Source organism: Crinia signifera, chromosome 6 (genome assembly GCF_055691185.1).
Source record: "Crinia signifera chromosome 6, ASM5569118v1, whole genome shotgun sequence".
Classification (NCBI taxonomy): Eukaryota; Metazoa; Chordata; class Amphibia; order Anura; family Myobatrachidae; genus Crinia; species Crinia signifera.
This window is the reverse complement of record NC_139222.1, coordinates 274,643,302-274,660,265: the sequence shown is the minus strand read 5'-3', so window position 1 is coordinate 274,660,265 and position 16,964 is coordinate 274,643,302. Positions and strand designations below refer to the sequence as shown.

The 16,964-nt window shown below is 44.7% G+C and overlaps 1 protein-coding gene across 2 annotated transcripts in view; it reads right to left on the bottom strand.

Annotated features, from left to right (window-relative positions):
* Positions 1-16,964, bottom strand: part of LOC146007285 (killer cell lectin-like receptor subfamily B member 1B allele B) — a 66,466-nt gene that overhangs the window by 27,345 nt on the left and 22,157 nt on the right. The gene's annotated exons all lie outside the window — the stretch shown is intronic.

Below are 16,964 nucleotides of genomic sequence, written 5' to 3'. Positions count from 1 at the left end.
GACATATTGCATATAATTTTTTTCTGATTTGATGAGTTGATTTTTTTCCTGTGAAGAGTGCTGACCGGTAGCGAGATTCACAGGGGGTATCTGCCACCTACGTACAAGGTAGAATATATGGGGAAAAATAATAAGAGAAGAAAGGGTGGGGGTGGGACACGTGACTACTGGTAACAAAGAATGACAGTAGATGAAACACCATACTGATAACAGAGATGGACAGTAGGTGGCCCACAAGACTGGTAACAAGGAATGACAGGATGTGGAAGGCGTAGGTGTGGTAACAGTGAATGACACATAACGCATGGTTAGGTTTTTTGGGGACATTTTTTATTTATTTTATTTACATTTTTGTCTTTGAAAGAGGTAACACCTTTTTAAGCATTTGTATGGGATCACAGAAAGTTCTCTGAGTATGTGACTAGTGTGAGCAAGTGAGAAGGAATAGAAAATACTATGCTGGTCATAGTTAGTTGGAATTGGCGATGATGATGATGCACCTGTGAGGTAATGATTATTTGATGAGAGTGAACGCGCAATGGTCTGGTGACAGGTGGTGAAAGCTTCAAGAATTGAGATAGTATATCCCACTAACCCACATATGTTTGGAAAGATTGTACTGTCCCACTGAGGGGTTAATTCTGTTCAGTGAGAAGTGAGGAGAGGTGATATGTCTTTTAGAGCCTTAGGGAGAAAAAGAAAAAAATGGGGAAAAAAAGAATAATTTTGAAATTTTTTGTTTATTTTTGAAAAAGCAGAAAGGAATAAGTTTTTTTCCAGTGATGAGGTGAGAGTAACATCAGAAATAACTCTGTTGGAGATTAAAGGCAGGAAATGGTTAATGAGATTGATAAGAGAGTAAAGTTTTATTCCTAAATGATGTGAAATATCCAAGGAGTGTTACAGAACTGTTTTCCATAACAAGGACATTTGAACAATTATGGGTTGAAAAGATCTTAGAATTGAAGATATTGTTTACCCTTTTGAAAAAGCACAATGAATAGATTAAAGTTATTGCAATGTTTGTATGGGACAGTGATCAGCCATACCCAAGGATGACCTCCAGCCCCCTCCCCATTGCTTCCCTCAAGTGATAATGTTGTTTTGTCAACATCTGTTTAAAAACTGCCATTTTTTTTTAAATGACAAATGCTAATATGATGTCTGAGCTTAATAATGCTATTGCTTTTGCTTGTTTTATTTAAATAAAAATCCCAGCCAATAGAGGTGTGGTACGCTAAATCCTGCTACTCTGCTACCTGGTGGGACCCGGGAGTCCCAGAGGATGGATGAGAGGCAGGATTTAGAACATGATTGTGAGGAATATTTAAAGCAAAATTTCTCCAATTAGACCTGATATCTCTGACACGCCACTACCATCTACAAAGATTGTAGTTGTCACCAACAAGGAGACTCAGGATGGCCATATACGGGATATGCGGTAGTATTGGATTTAGAGATCCTCATTTTCCATCGTGATTTTGCTATGATATAATACGCTAATATCACAGCAAGTAAAGGAGCTCATTGAGGCTGTGCAACTCCCTGCAAAGGCAGTAGTTGTTAAGTGTCAAGCTCACATGTTATAAAGTGATCTTGTTGCACTTGGTAACAAAAATAAGATGGCCACTGTTGTGAATCACACCACTATACAATTTAATGTTTTTACAAATTGACCAGCAGAATCTCATAAAACATCAAGAGTTGTGTATTTAACAGGAATGTGCCAATGGATGATGAATGGATACAGTCAAAAGGCTAATGGCCTATGTAAAGATGGTGGGGGCAGATCAGTAGCTCCCCAAACCCCTCCTCCTGGCATATGCGGAAGCTGCCCATGGGATGACCCATGTAAGGAGAGAGAGGGCATGTATGTTGATTTCATCTTATGCAGAGGCCCAAACGCATCTGCAGAAGAATGAACTCAGGAAAATTATTCCTATAGAACCATCAAACATTTCTCCTACCACTGGTCCATTCCTAAGTTTAAAAAAATAAATTTATTGAATTTACATGCATATAAAATTGTCATTATATTTAAATGGTATCTGATATGTTATCTTGATTATAAGGAACATCCCAGCTGTCCCATGTACAGCATCCTTTACAGCAAAGAAATTTATTGAGAAATTTGTGTGCAGATATGTTATCCCATAAGGTATATGGTATTAAAAAAAATCATAGAGGTACATATTTGACAGGAAAGGTATTCTAAGGACTAAATCAATGTATGGTTATTGAAGGTTGGTTGCACTCACCATTCACTAAAAGGTTTTAGTCAAAATTGAACATGTTAACAAATGCACATTGAGAACACATTATTTAGGGTGTTAGGAGCTGCACGGGCAGCGCCTCCGCTCGCCCGGCAGCCTCCTCTGTTCTTCCGGCGGTTGCCGGGTTACCGCGACGCCGTCGCGTCATCAGCCGGGATCTTCCGGCAGACAGTCAGGCTGCCGGCGTACAACCCCTTCCTCCCCTGCCGCAGCGGTTGCCAAGGCGACGGAGGACACCTGGCGGCCGCACGGAGGAAGGGGTGTGCATGACGCCGCACACAGCTTCAGGGTAGCGCTTGGCGCGCTATTTAAACTTGGACACTGGGACACTCAGACGCCGGCTATAGCTCCTGTTTTGGCGTCCTGAGTGTTTCCGGTTCCAGGCTCCTGCTCACCCGTGGTTCCTGGTTTCTAGCCCCTGTTCCTGGCTGCCTCCAGATATCGTGCTTGCATCTGCCTGCTGACATCTTGGTGTTCAGATAAGTTGGGAGACTCTCACTCCTTGCCTCCCTTATTATCATTTATATTGTGTATTGTTACACCCGTCAGCAGTTCTTATTGTGTCAGCATATTGTGTATTGTTACACCCGTCAGCAGTTCTTATTGTGTCAGCATATTGTGTATTGTTACACCCATCAGCAGTTCTTATTGTATCAGCATATTGTGTATTGTTACACCAGTCAGCTGTTCTTATTGTGTCGACATATTGTGTATGGTTACACCCGTCAACATCTTGGTTTGTGTCAGCATACCGTGTACTCAGCACCTGGGTACACCTTGTGTATTGTGATACCAGTCAGCTTGGCCACGGTACCTTGTCTGGCCTGCTGCCTACTGCATTTAGCACCGCGGGTCCCAGCCCAGTCCGCTATCCACTGACACCCCCCTCTGTAGGGAAGGGTGGTTCTCGCCTCCTTGGTTTCAGGTAGATTTTCCCCTTGTTTACCTCCGGCCTTGGCGGCTGCGTTGTCACTAGTAAGACCAGGTGGCATCGGGGTGGGAGCCTGACTAACGGGCTCCCACGAACGCGGCTATTATTGGTGAAGGTTAGCTTAGCACGCGTCCGCCAATTCCTAGGGGTGACAACGGAGTTAGGGTAGGCGAGATCTCCCTGTTCCTAACATTATAGCCGGCCACTTACTTCACCCGAACTTCCAGTCAGCCATTATGGATCCGGCCCAGCAGGCTGCTAATTACGCCTTGGCGGGGCAGATGCATACTCTTACTCAAGAGCTTCAGAAATTGACCCTCCGGGTAAACTCACAAGAGGAACGAGTACAAGGGGTCTTGTCCTCATCTAGAAACCCCGAACCCAAGTTGAGTCTCCCGGACCGGTTTTCCGGGGAACGTTCCCAGTTTTTTAACTTTAGAGAGTCGTGTAAACTTTATTTCAAACTCCGCCCGGGCTCCTCCGGCGTGGAATCCCAGCGTGTGGGAATGGTCATCTCCCTGCTACAAGGTGACCCCCAGACCTGGGCGTTTGGCCTTCCCGCTGGGTCCGAGGCCCTTACCTCTGTGAGTGCTTTTTTTTCTGCCATGGGGTTGCTTTACGATGACCCAGACCGTGCTGCCTCAGCCGAAGCCAACTTGAGGGCACTACGGCAGGGTCAGAGTAACGCAGAGGCTTATTGTACCCAATTCAGGAGGTGGGCCATTGACTCTGGTTGGAATGACCCAGCACTCCGTAGCCAATTTCGCATTGGGTTATCTGAGACGTTAAAAGATGCATTGGTTCACTACCCTACTCCTACCTCCCTGGATGAAATTATGGAGTTAGCCATAAAGGTAGATCGGAGGTTCCGGGAACGCCAGAGGGAGAGGGTTTCCGGGGTATATCCCTCCACATCACTGGGGGAGACCTCAGAGGTTGTTTGTGATGAACCCATGCAGATTGGGGCTACACGTTTATCTGCCACAGAAAAGAATCGTAGGAGGCTGAAGGGTCTCTGTCTGTATTGTGGTGGTCAGGGTCACCGTGCAGTGGTCTGTCCGTTGAAGGCGGGAAAAGACAGGGCCTAGGTGGGGTTGGGGAAACGCACTTGGGCCTATCTTGTTTTTCTCCCCTAGACTCGATCATTATTCAGGTTTCTGTCACGTATAACAACTGCACTGTCTCTACCACTGCCTTTGTTGATTGCGGTGCAGCCGGCAACTTTATTGACGGGGGGTTGGTTTGTTCATTGGGGCTCAAACCCATTTCCCTGGTCAATTCATTGTCGGTTTGTGGCCTGGATGGTCAGCCACTCACCAACGGCAGCGTTACCGCGTGCACCCCTTCTCTCCAGCTTTCGGTGGGGGCTCTTCATTCAGAAGAGATTTCTTTTTTGTTGTTTCACTGTCCGCTCACGCCACTCGTCCTAGGGTTACCATGGCTTAGGAAGCACAATCCCAGTATCGACTGGACCACAGGAGAAATTATACGTTGGGGCTCTTCCTGTTCTGATCACTGTCTTTCTCTTCCTCTTCGTCTTGTCCTTCCCGTTTTTTCTTCTTTACCCTTACCCTACAGAGACTTTGCCGATGTGTTTTCCAAGAAGGAAGCTGATACGTTGCCCCCTCACCGCCCCTTTGATTGTGCTATAGACTTAGTTCCCAATGCCAGATTACCCAAGGGACGTCTATATGCCCTCTCAGAACCTGAGTCCCAGGCCATGGATTCATACATAAAAGAGAGTCTCGAAAAAGGATTCATCCGTCCTTCTAAATCTCCTGTAGGTGCAGGGTTTTTTTTTGTTGAAAAGAAAGATGGATCTTTGCGTCCCTGCATAGACTATAGGGCCTTGAACAAAATTACCGTAAAAAATTCCTATCCCTTACCACTCATCTCTGTGTTGTTTGATCAAATCCGGGAAGCGGTGGTGTTTTCCAAGATTGATCTTAGAGGAGCATATAACCTCATCAGGATTAGAAAGGGAGATGAGTGGAAAACAGCCTTTAACACACATTCAGGTCACTACGAATATCTGGTGATGCCGTTTGGCTTGGCTAACGCTCCTGCAGTTTTTCAGGATTTCATCAATGAAGTACTCCGGCCGTTCCTGGGAGTATTTGCTGTGGTTTACTTAGACGACATTTTGATTTTTTCCAAATCACTTTCTGAACATCGGCAACACGTCCGCCTGATCCTTCAGAAATTGCGTGAAAATCAATTATATGCCAAACTCGAAAAGTGTGAATTCGAAATTGCTCAAGTCTCTTTTCTGGGTTATGTCATCTCTCCTAAGGGGTTTTCCATGGACCCCAGCAAGGTTCAAGCCATCATGTCCTGGGCTCTTCCTAACAATCTCAAGGCCATCCAAAGATTCTTAGGATTCTCCAATTATTATCGGAGATTCATCCGGTCCTTTTCTGACATCGTTGCCCCCATTGTGGAACTGACTCGCAAGGGAGCCAATCCTGAAATTTGGTCCCCACAGGCCGTTGAGTCCTTTCATCAATTAAAGAAGGCCTTCTGCTCAGCTCCTGTCTTACATCATCCTGATCCCAGAATTCCTTTTATTGTGGAGGTTGACGCCTCGGATGTAGGGGCTGGAGCTGTCCTTTCTCAGAAGGACATTCATGATCAGAAGATTCATCCTTGCGCCTTCTTCTCCCGTAAGTTCTCCTCAGCTGAAAGGAACTATGATGTCGGGAATCGTGAATTGTTGGCCATCAAGTGGGCCTTTGAGGAGTGGCGTCATTGGTTAGAAGGGGCCAAACACATCATCACTGTGATCACCGACCATAAAAACCTAGCCTACATCGAGTCTGCTAAACGATTAAACCCACGACAAGCCCGGTGGGCGTTGTTCTTTACCAGGTTTCAATTCATCATTACCTTCAGACCCGGCCCCAAAAATGTCAAAGCTGATGCTTTATCTCGTAGTTTCCAGACTTGTCAGAGCACTGGACTCAAAGATACACCCATTGTCCCGTCTTCTGTCATTTTTGCGGGTCTGACTCAGGACTTGGCCTCCCGTGTCCTGGCTTCTCAGCCTTCTGCTCCTCAGGAGACTCCACTTAATAGACTGTTTATTCCCAAACACCTCAGAAATTTGGTCCTCAAAGATTTTCATTCCAGTAGGGTCTCTGGACACCCTGGCGTTACTAAGACCCTTGAGCACTTGTCTAGGGCGGTGTGGTGGCCCACCATAAAACAGGATGTTGCTCTGTTTGTCTCTTCTTGTCCGGTATGTGCTCGACATAAATCTCCCAGGTCATCACCAGTGGGTACTCTTCTGCCATTGTTCATTCCCGAAAGGCCATGGTCCCATATTTCTATGGACTTCATTGTCGACCTTCCTTCTTCTTCTCGTTTTACCACCATTTGGGTCACGGTCGACCGCTTTAGCAAGATGGCACATTTTATTCCCTTGCGTAAACTTCCCACTGCTAAAGAATTGGCACAACTCTTTATCTCGCATATTTTCAGACTCCATGGCCTTCCCTTGGATATTGTTTCTGACAGGGGATCTCAGTTTGTGGCCAGGTTCTGGAGAAGTTTTTGTTCCAGTTTAGGAATACAGGTCAGTCTTTCCTCCGGGCATCACCCACAGTCCAACGGGCAGACCGAAAGGGTCAATCAACCATTGGAGCAATATTTACGCTGCTTCGTCTCCAAATGTCAGAGCAATTGGGCCGAACTGGTACCTTTAGCAGAATTTGCTTATAACAACTCGTATCATGCGGCCTCCAAAACCTCGCCTTTTTTCTGTAATTTCGGGTTCCATCCCAAGTGCAACTCCTTCTTTGTTCCAAGGGATTCCTCTCGGCCGCCCTTCTCCACAGTGTCCTTCCTTAGGAAGTCATGGCAAAAGGTTCATTTGGCTCTGAGGCAATCTTCAGCACGTTCAAAAAAATTTTTTGACAAACATAGGAGACCATGTTTTTTCCAAGTGGGGCAAAAGGTGTGGTTGTCTACTCGCCACATTAAGCTTCGCCAGAGATGTCCCAAATTAGGGCCCAGGTTCATCGGTCCATTTTTGATCACTGCTCAAGTCAATCCGGTGGCATTTAGGTTGCAGCTCCCCAGAGCACTGCGGATCAATAATGTCTTTCATTGCTCTCTTCTTAAACCAGCCTCAATGGCTTCCCAATCAGGGTCTGCTTCCAACCGCAAACCAGTCCTCATTCAAGGGCACAAGGAATTCATAGTAGAACAGATATTGGATTCCAAGGTTGTTCGGGGTCAACTGAAATTTTTGGTCCATTGGAAGGGGTTCGGAGAAGAGGAGAGGTCCTGGGTGCCTGAGCGGTTGTTACATGCGCCCAGGCTCAAAGCAGAGTTCTTTAAGACATTCCCATTCAAACCTGGTTGTAAGGGTTCGGTGACCCCTCCTCAAGGGGGGGGTACTGTTAGGAGCTGCACGGGCAGCGCCTCCGCTCGCCCGGCAGCCTCCTCTGTTCTTCCGGCGGTTGCCGGGTTACCGCGACGCCGTCGCGTCATCAGCCGGGATCTTCCGGCAGACAGTCAGGCTGCCGGCGTACAACCCCTTCCTCCCCTGCCGCAGCGGTTGCCAAGGCGACGGAGGACGCCTGGCGGCCGCACGGAGGAAGGGGTGTGCATGACGCCGCACACAGCGTCAGGGTAGCGCTTGGCGCGCTATTTAAACTTGGACACTGGGACACTCAGACGCCGGCTATAGCTCCTGTTTTGGCGTCCTGAGTGTTTCCGGTTCCAGGCTCCTGCTCACCCGTGGTTCCTGGTTTCTAGCCCCTGTTCCTGGCTGCCTCCAGATATCGTGCTTGCATCTGCCTGCTGACATCTTGGTGTTCAGATAAGTTGGGAGACTCTCACTCCTTGCCTCCCTTATTATCATTTATATTGTGTCAGCATATTGTGTATTGTTACACCCGTCAGCAGTTCTTATTGTGTCAGCATATTGTGTATTGTTACACCCGTCAGCAGTTCTTATTGTGTCAGCATATTGTGTATTGTTACACCCATCAGCAGTTCTTATTGTATCAGCATATTGTGTATTGTTACACCAGTCAGCTGTTCTTATTGTGTCGACATATTGTGTATGGTTACACCCGTCAACATCTTGGTTTGTGTCAGCATACCGTGTACTCAGCACCTGGGTACACCTTGTGTATTGTGATACCAGTCAGCTTGGCCACGGTACCTTGTCTGGCCTGCTGCCTACTGCATTTAGCACCGCGGGTCCCAGCCCAGTCCGCTATCCACTGACACCCCCCTCTGTAGGGAAGGGTGATTCTCGCCTCCTTGGTTTCAGGTAGATTTTCCCCTTGTTTACCTCCGGCCTTGGCGGCTGCGTTGTCACTAGTAAGACCAGGTGGCATCGGGGTGGGAGCCTGACTAACGGGCTCCCACGAACGCGGCTATTATTGGTGAAGGTTAGCTTAGCACGCGTCCGCCAATTCCTAGGGGTGACAACGGAGTTAGGGTAGGCGAGATCTCCCTGTTCCTAACATAGGGTGGGTGTGGAAATTACCATGAGTTGACTTGAAGTTTTGTCTTCGGTTTTGTATAACATTCACACTACTCCTCAGCAGCCACTGAACCTGTCCTCTTATAAGATCATAATTTTAATTGATATATACATTTTTTTTATTTTTTGGGAGACCAGCAAACCCTATTCAACATCCAGCAGCAGACTTGGCACTCTAATTCTCACATCATCTAAATACTTTGCCAGAAAAGCAAACAAGCTTATGAAGGGATGTTGTTATAAGGTCCAGCCTGGAGACTATGCAATGGTGAGAAAATTCTTACAATTAAATGTCTCGTAGATCAAAGGCAAGACCCGTCCCTGTGAAACAAACCAATTGAATTAATGCGTCTCACTGAAAGAAGGTTTCCGACCTGGTGGTGATATCAGTTGAAAGAAAAATAAACTGATGCAGATAAATATTGTGACTTTGATTCTAACTTAATAAACTTATTTGATGATGGGCCTGTCCAGGGCCCCCACACAGACCAAGACAAGGTCCACGGAATCGGGGGGCATCCTTAGTGGTGTCCCTGCGGGTTGTGGGCAAGAAGAGGTCCACGGAATCGGGGGATACCCTTAGTGGTGTCCCTGCGGGTTGTGGACAAGGTGTAAAACAATGATCCCCATGAGTGACCAAGTTTCCCATACACTTACTAACTGAAGAAGTCATTTTTGTTTTTTAAGTTTTCATCTTTTTATAGTGAATGAGGGTTACCAGGGATTGGTTGCTGGCAAGGACAGTGTGTATAGTTATCAAAGAGGTATTACTAGAGTCATGATGGTGTATTCTACTTCTGCTTTTAATTTTAATCCCACAAGTATAGTATAATCATAACAGACACACATATACATCATACTACTGATGCTCCCAGGTTTCGGTATGCATCAGAGGATGGTAATAAAATACTGATAGCCAATATGTTAAACTAATTAGAAGGTTTAAAATAAATATATGAGTAATAACATAAAAGTAACTAAGAACATCCACACCAGAACCATTGATAGAATACATCTAGTAAGGTATCAGTAAAGAAGAGGCATTCTAAGTAAGGATGGTAACAATGGTGCAAATATAATATCTATATGCAAACTGACATTTCTTCTTTAAGACGCTCATCATGAGCTGATAAAAAAGAACAATAAGGTTACTGACTCTCCCTAGGTTTAAAATTGGTAAAGAGTGTAATAACAGGAGATATTTTGGAGTACAACAAAACATGTAGTTATGTGACAGAGTTGGGTGTGCTAGTATAACATCTAGATAAAAAAAAAAAAGGGTACTCATTGAATTGTTTCTTATGATGTTTTCTCAAACATACCGTCTCATAAGCCATGGACATTACCACAAGGATTATAAGGTTTCTAAATGGTTACAAACAAGATCTATTGTAATAAAATTTACTTTTACTAATTAATACAGTGGTGATTCAACATAAAGATTTGAAAGTAACACATGGTATATTAAAGAAACACACTTATTTACATTATCCCAAGTTTATAAAATTGTATTGAATTTGTGAATATAATTAAAATATGGTACAAGCATCACAAATACTAAACGGATGATGACGTTAAAAGGAAAGTTGAATTAAATTATTTGGGTTAAAATTTAGTTTATTGAACAGGTGTGAGTGATGTGATTCCCTACAGTTGGTTTATTTGGTTGAACCCCAATAACTGGTTCGCATAAGTCAATGTTATATATGCTTTAAGAAGTTTGATGTTTTTGCCAAGATAATATTATTGATTTTTCTGTATACTAGTGAAATGCTTCAAGCAGGTTTTCCGATGTATTAAGAGAGAAACAAATGATGCACAGTACGAGAGATATAAACCGTTTTTTTGGAGATATGAAAAAAGTTGAGGATGGACTGATAATACAGAAAATCAACTAATCAATAAATCTATGCTTTTATTATATTCTGTTTTCCTGACTGCCGCTATTATTGCTGCAGATGACTTTAGCTTGTTGCACACTGTACTATTCACTGCGTATGAGGCCTTCCCTTTGCGCTAAACAGTTATAATATGTTAGAAGCAGCAGCCATTTTGTTAGGCATGACTTGCATAATATGCATCAGAGGATGGTAATAAAATACTGATAGCCAATATGTTAAACTAATTAGAAGGTTTAAAATAAATATATGAGTAATAACATAAAAGTAACTAAGAACATCCACACCAGAACCATTGATAGAATACATCTAGTAAGGTATCAGTAAAGAAGAGGCATTCTAAGTAAGGATGGTAACAATGGTGCAAATATAATATCTATATGCAAACTGACATTTCTTCTTTAAGACGCTCATCATGAGCTGATAAAAAAGAACAATAAGGTTACTGACTCTCCCTAGGTTTAAAATTGGTAAAGAGTGTAATAACAGGAGATATTTTGGAGTACAACAAAACATGTAGTTATGTGACAGAGTTGGGTGTGCTAGTATAACATCTAGATAAAAAAAAAAAGGGTACTCATTGAATTGTTTCTTATGATGTTTTCTCAAACATACCGTCTCATAAGCCATGGACATTACCACAAGGATTATAAGGTTTCTAAATGGTTACAAACAAGATCTATTGTAATAAAATTTACTTTTACTAATTAATACAGTGGTGATTCAACATAAAGATTTGAAAGTAACACATGGTATATTAAAGAAACACACTTATTTACATTATCCCAAGTTTATAAAATTGTATTGAATTTGTGAATATAATTAAAATATGGTACAAGCATCACAAATACTAAACGGATGATGACATTAAAAGGAAAGTTGAATTAAATTATTTGGGTTAAAATTTAGTTTATTGAACAGGTGTGAGTGATGTGATTCCCTACAGTTGGTTTATTTGGTTGAACCCCAATAACTGGTTCGCATAAGTCAATGTTATATATGCTTTAAGAAGTTTGATGTTTTTGCCAAGATAATATTATTGATTTTTCTGTATACTAGTGAAATGCTTCAAGCAGGTTTTCCGATGTATTAAGAGAGAAACAAATGATGCACAGTACGAGAGATATGAACTTTTTTTCGGAGATATGAAAAAAGTTGAGGATGGACTGATAATACAGAAAATCAACTAATCAATAAATCTATGCTTTTATTATATTCTGTTTTCCTGACTGCCGCTATTATTGCTGCAGATGACTTTAGCTTGTTGCACACTGTACTATTCACTGCGTATGAGGCCTTCCCTTTGCGCTAAACAGTTATAATATGTTAGAAGCAGCAGCCATTTTGTTAGGCATGACTTGCATAATAATATTATTAAAATGGCTGATCATTCAGAACAGTGCTGTAAAAGTGATTTCTTATAAAGAATTGTTTTTGGTTTTAGAAGTTTAAGAATGTGATGTTGACAGTATAATGTAGCAAGGACAGGAAGCTAGTCTCCACAAACTGAATAAGATGGGAACAAGGCCACACATGCGTAGACCCACAAGGCCACTGAAGTTGGGTGTTGGGTTAATTATGACATCATGATTGAAAGCAGAGCTTTCCAATAAGACTCAATGCTTATGAGTAATTAATTAATTAATGTGATAAAGGTTTAAATATCAGAGTGATAGAAGGAGGAAAAAGGCAGTTGAGGAAGAACCAGCAAGCACGGGGGGGGGGGGCTGGAGGTAATTATGAAGGAGGTTTAATCATGGCTGATCACTGTCCTTGAAAGGTGTCCATTTTGATTTGATTTAGAATTACTGTTTAAGTATTAGCTAATCAATTTTATGTTTCTTGTGTTAGTCTGCATTTGCAAATATCTGTAATGAAGCTATTTTTCAAGTAAAGCATTGTCATACATTTTCTAACGAGGTTGTGTGGGTGTGCAATCATTTCAGCGTTGCCGTTATATTTAAAGGTAATAAAGTAAATATATTTGGTTTGGGTTATTTATCATATCTGCTTTATCAGTACAGACGGATGCCTCTGGGACAGGATTAGGAGCAGTTCTCTACCAAGAGGTAGATGGAGAGGAGAAGCCCATCCTCTACCTTAGCCATAAATTATTGCCCAGAGAGCACAAGTACTGTTGAGCAGGAGCGCTTGGCCATTAAGTGGGCAGTTGAGTCACTAAGATAATATTTATTGGGGCGTGAGTTGGTCACAGAGCATGCACCCTTACAATGGATGTATACAAACAAAGAAGTGAATGCTCAAGTGACCCGATAGTCTTTGGCTTTGCAGCCATTGAAGTTTGAGGTGAGGTATCATCCGGGGAAACAGCACTTCAATGCCGATGCCCTGTCCAGGAGGTTTGTTGGTCCTGAGCCTCCAAGCAACCCTATGGTGAAGCTAGAGGAGGAAGAAGAAGGCAAGGTGGGCGACCTATGGAAGGTGGAGGAGGGCTGTATACCCGGGCGGATGGCAAAAGTAGGGGTGGGTGAGGCTGAGCGCTAACCTGAAAATTGTGTAGCTTCATCAGGGTGGTTGAAGCTAAGGGGGGAAGGGGAGAGAGTGTGGAAGAATCACCATACCCCCACATGAAAATAATGTAGAGGATCCAGACCAGGTTTTGTTAGCAGTAGCAGAATCCCAGGTGTAATCAGCAGCATGTGGTATGTCCAGATTTGCAGGATCTTGTCCATGCAGCTTACTCCAGGATAATATCCCCAATGCATGGTGTGTGTGTGTGTGTGTGTGTGTGTGTGCACAGATGTAGCCGGCCACATCTTTGCAGGGGCTGGCGATTCTATCGCCAGTGAACACGAAACGCTCACGCGCCCTGTGGCAATGGAGAATGCCCCTGGTCCCCACGGCCGGTTCCCCACACCGCCAGACCCCCCCCCCCCCCAAACTGGGCAGCGGAGACGGGCAAGGAGATGCTGCCCAGCCGCCATGATACTGGAATGCGCATGCACGTGAGACGCACGGGCATCCCAGTCCCTATCGCCCTATAGTGAAAGGGATCTGGTGGGCGCCGGCCAAGGATGAGCCAGGCTCCATCTGTATGTTGTGTGCAGATATGTATGCTGTGTGTGTGTGTGTGTGTGTGTATATATATATCTATGTATGTACAGTATGTATGGTGTGTATGTGCATTTGATGTATGTATGCTGTCTATGAAAAAGGTTAATTAAACATACAGCCACAAGGACAGAAGCCGGTTTTCTTTAAACAACCCACCCATTGCTGCATTTATAGCACAGGTTACTTTTCTTTTTGTATAGATTTATGTATACTGTGTGTTTTGTTTTTTTTAGTCCTTGTCTTAAGTACCCCTACCCCCTGGAACCTTAATGCAGCTTGGAGCGCAGGGCTGAGGCAGCGGAGGACACGGCGCCAGGCAGAGACAGCGGGGTCTCAGGGGCTGAATGAAGAAGCGAGAGACCCGGGCTGAAGAAGCAAAAGCAGCGGCAGCAGTCCCACTATCCTGGAGGTAAATGTGCTGCTTTTACTGACATAGCAGAGAGGGACAGACCAAAGTCCCATCTGTACTACAGGGAGGGGGAGGTGTAATTATTCTCCTTTTTCACATAAAGTATCAAAATCCTTCCTCCTATGCTCCATCTTTGCAGGAGCTGGCAAAACTATCGCCAACCCACACGCCCCACGGCAACGGAGTCCCCACCCCCCCCAACCCTGCCCATCTCCCTGAAGCAGAGATGGGCAGGGACCCGCTGCCAAGCCGCTGAGAGACTGGGACGCACATGGGATGCATGCGCATCCCAGTTTAATGGAGTCCTTCTCTGCCGGCGCTCGCCAGAGGGGATGTAGTCGCAGGTAGCCCAAGCATGGGCAATGACCGGCACTCACGTCATGGAGGCTCATCCAAATAACTCAGAAACAACACATATGTGCAGTCAACGTTTCTGAGGAACTTTATTTCCTCTTTCAGCAGGACATGTTGGTAAGACTGTATAAGTGCCCCCCGAGCCCATATACAAACGGGACCCGCTTATTGCATATCTAATGAGCGGGGACCCGGCAGAGTGCATATATAATGAGCGGGTCCCCGCCCATGCATATCTAATGAGCGGGGACCAGCTCATTACATATGCACTGCGTAGGTTCTTGCTCATTAGATATGCACGAGCGGCGACCCTACGGGCAGCAGTGAGTGCAGGGACAGAGACAGAGGGAGTGCAGAAACCTTTAAATTAGGCATGGGGATGGGGCACCAACATGTATCTTGCCTCCGGGCAACTGGGATGAACTTACGTCACTGCATACAGACCTATATATTATATATATATGTATTTACATAGGCATATACTGTATATGTGTAGGTAGGGCCCAACTGCACTGCTTTGCCCAGGTGCCCATAATTTTGTTAAGATGGCTCTGGTACAGAGTCTGTGCCAAGGTTATCTGCTTGCAGGATACTGTATACAAATGCCAACTGTTTTCGATGTGGAGTGCCCCAGGGTGTGTCTCTGACTCCAGCAGCACACTTGAGAACTGCTCACAGCTCATTAGTGTGCCATGGCACAGTGGATGAAACACTGCTCTATGGGCCTGATTCAGACCTGCTCGCTGGGCTGCAAGTTTTTGGAGGCCAGCAAGAGGGAAATAAAATAAATCTATCCAGCACTGGAGATTATTAGAAGTAATCAGTGGTGTAGCTACATTGCCCATGGTGGCTTTGCGGTACTCCCACCCAGGGCCGCTACATGGGGGGTTGGCAATTCGGCTGCTTGGCGGGGGGGTTCATATGCAGCAGGGGGGTCCGCACGGTCTGACGGGTACCTGCGGTGCCCCCACCGCCATAGTAACTTACAGAGCCCCATTGGGTGCCGCTGTCCGACCAGAAGAGAGGGAGCTACCCGATGTACCACCCAGCCGGAGTAAAGTGCTGGCGTCCATCATAAACCGCCAGGCAGCGGCGCGGGAAGCGCTTCTGATTTTGAAAATACTGGCCGCACGCTAATTGGCTGAATCTCAGCCAATCAGCGTGCGGCCAGTATTTTCAAACCCAGAAGTGCTTCCCGCGCCGCCGCCCTGCAGATGATGATAGGCGGCAGCACTTCTCTCCGGCTGGCCGGTACAGCAGGTGGCTCCCTCTCCTTTAGCCGGACGGTTGCTGGAAATGGGCCTCTTTACCCCTATATAGAAATTCCTTTATAAAATGATGTTTGAAGCTAGTATAGTCTTTTAATATACTGTATAGTGTGTATTTCTGATTAATTTAATGTTATCATCATTGAAAAAAACAGTGCTTTGCTTTCAAAAATAAGTTAATATCTAAGTGATGCAAAACTTTGAATAGTAGTGTATGATATTTCACATTTTACTGTTATTTTGTATAATAAATATTCCTTATACAGCACTGTAGAAACTAGGTGACACCTTTAAAATATACCTAAGCATAATAACCTGCACAGGCGCCTGGTTGGATAATTACAATACTACTAAAACTGTTAGCTAAACAAAAACAGAGTTGCGGTTATGTCACTGTTAGGATTATCAGAGGTGTACTCGGGGTTAATGCTTGCTGTAGCTGGCAGGTCTGCAAGATATTGATTACAGCCTGATTTGTACTTCTGTAGCCAAGGTGGTGAAGCCACTGCAGTACCTGAACCTGACCCTGCCTTTCTCACTATACCCTGAGTCTGCTGGCACCTGCGCTGATCTTAGACTAAATAGCTGCCTTTCCATGGCAGACTAGCTCCACCCTGTACTCAGATGCCACCTGGTCTTTCGTGGTGACACAAAGTCCCAACCGAGTCAGGGTACTAGAAAGAGGATAAACTGACTAAACAGCAAACATTACCTAGGCTCTGCACACATACAGTACATACATAAGAGTATGCAACCTTGTAAACAGGAGCTGAACACAGGATTTGCAGCCCTTACCTATAATTCGAATCCATCGCAATAAACAAACCAAAACTATAACCAAGGTATTGCGGATAGGATTTCAGCCTAACAGCTAGACCAATGCCTCTGGCATCTGCCGTGAGACAAACAAATGGGAAACATACTGTATAGAAGACAAGTAGGCATGTGATAAGGCCTGCACCCCAATCATCTCCATGACTCAGCACAAGAGCTATGACTTCAGCTGGTGCTGTGATAATACCAACAGCAGATTGTAATGAAAGGTGCGACTCCCATCACAATGTGTGGGGAAGCCACTGATACTCACAGAAGCTGGACGCAGTCCAGATACAATGGTTCACTGACACAGGGAGGATCTGTCAGACTGCAGGCAATGGTTCACTGACACAGGCAGGATTTCACAGGACCCCTGGCAGGATTGCTTGCTGGAATACTTAGACACAGACTGGAACAAGCTGAAGTCTGGAGTAAGCTCA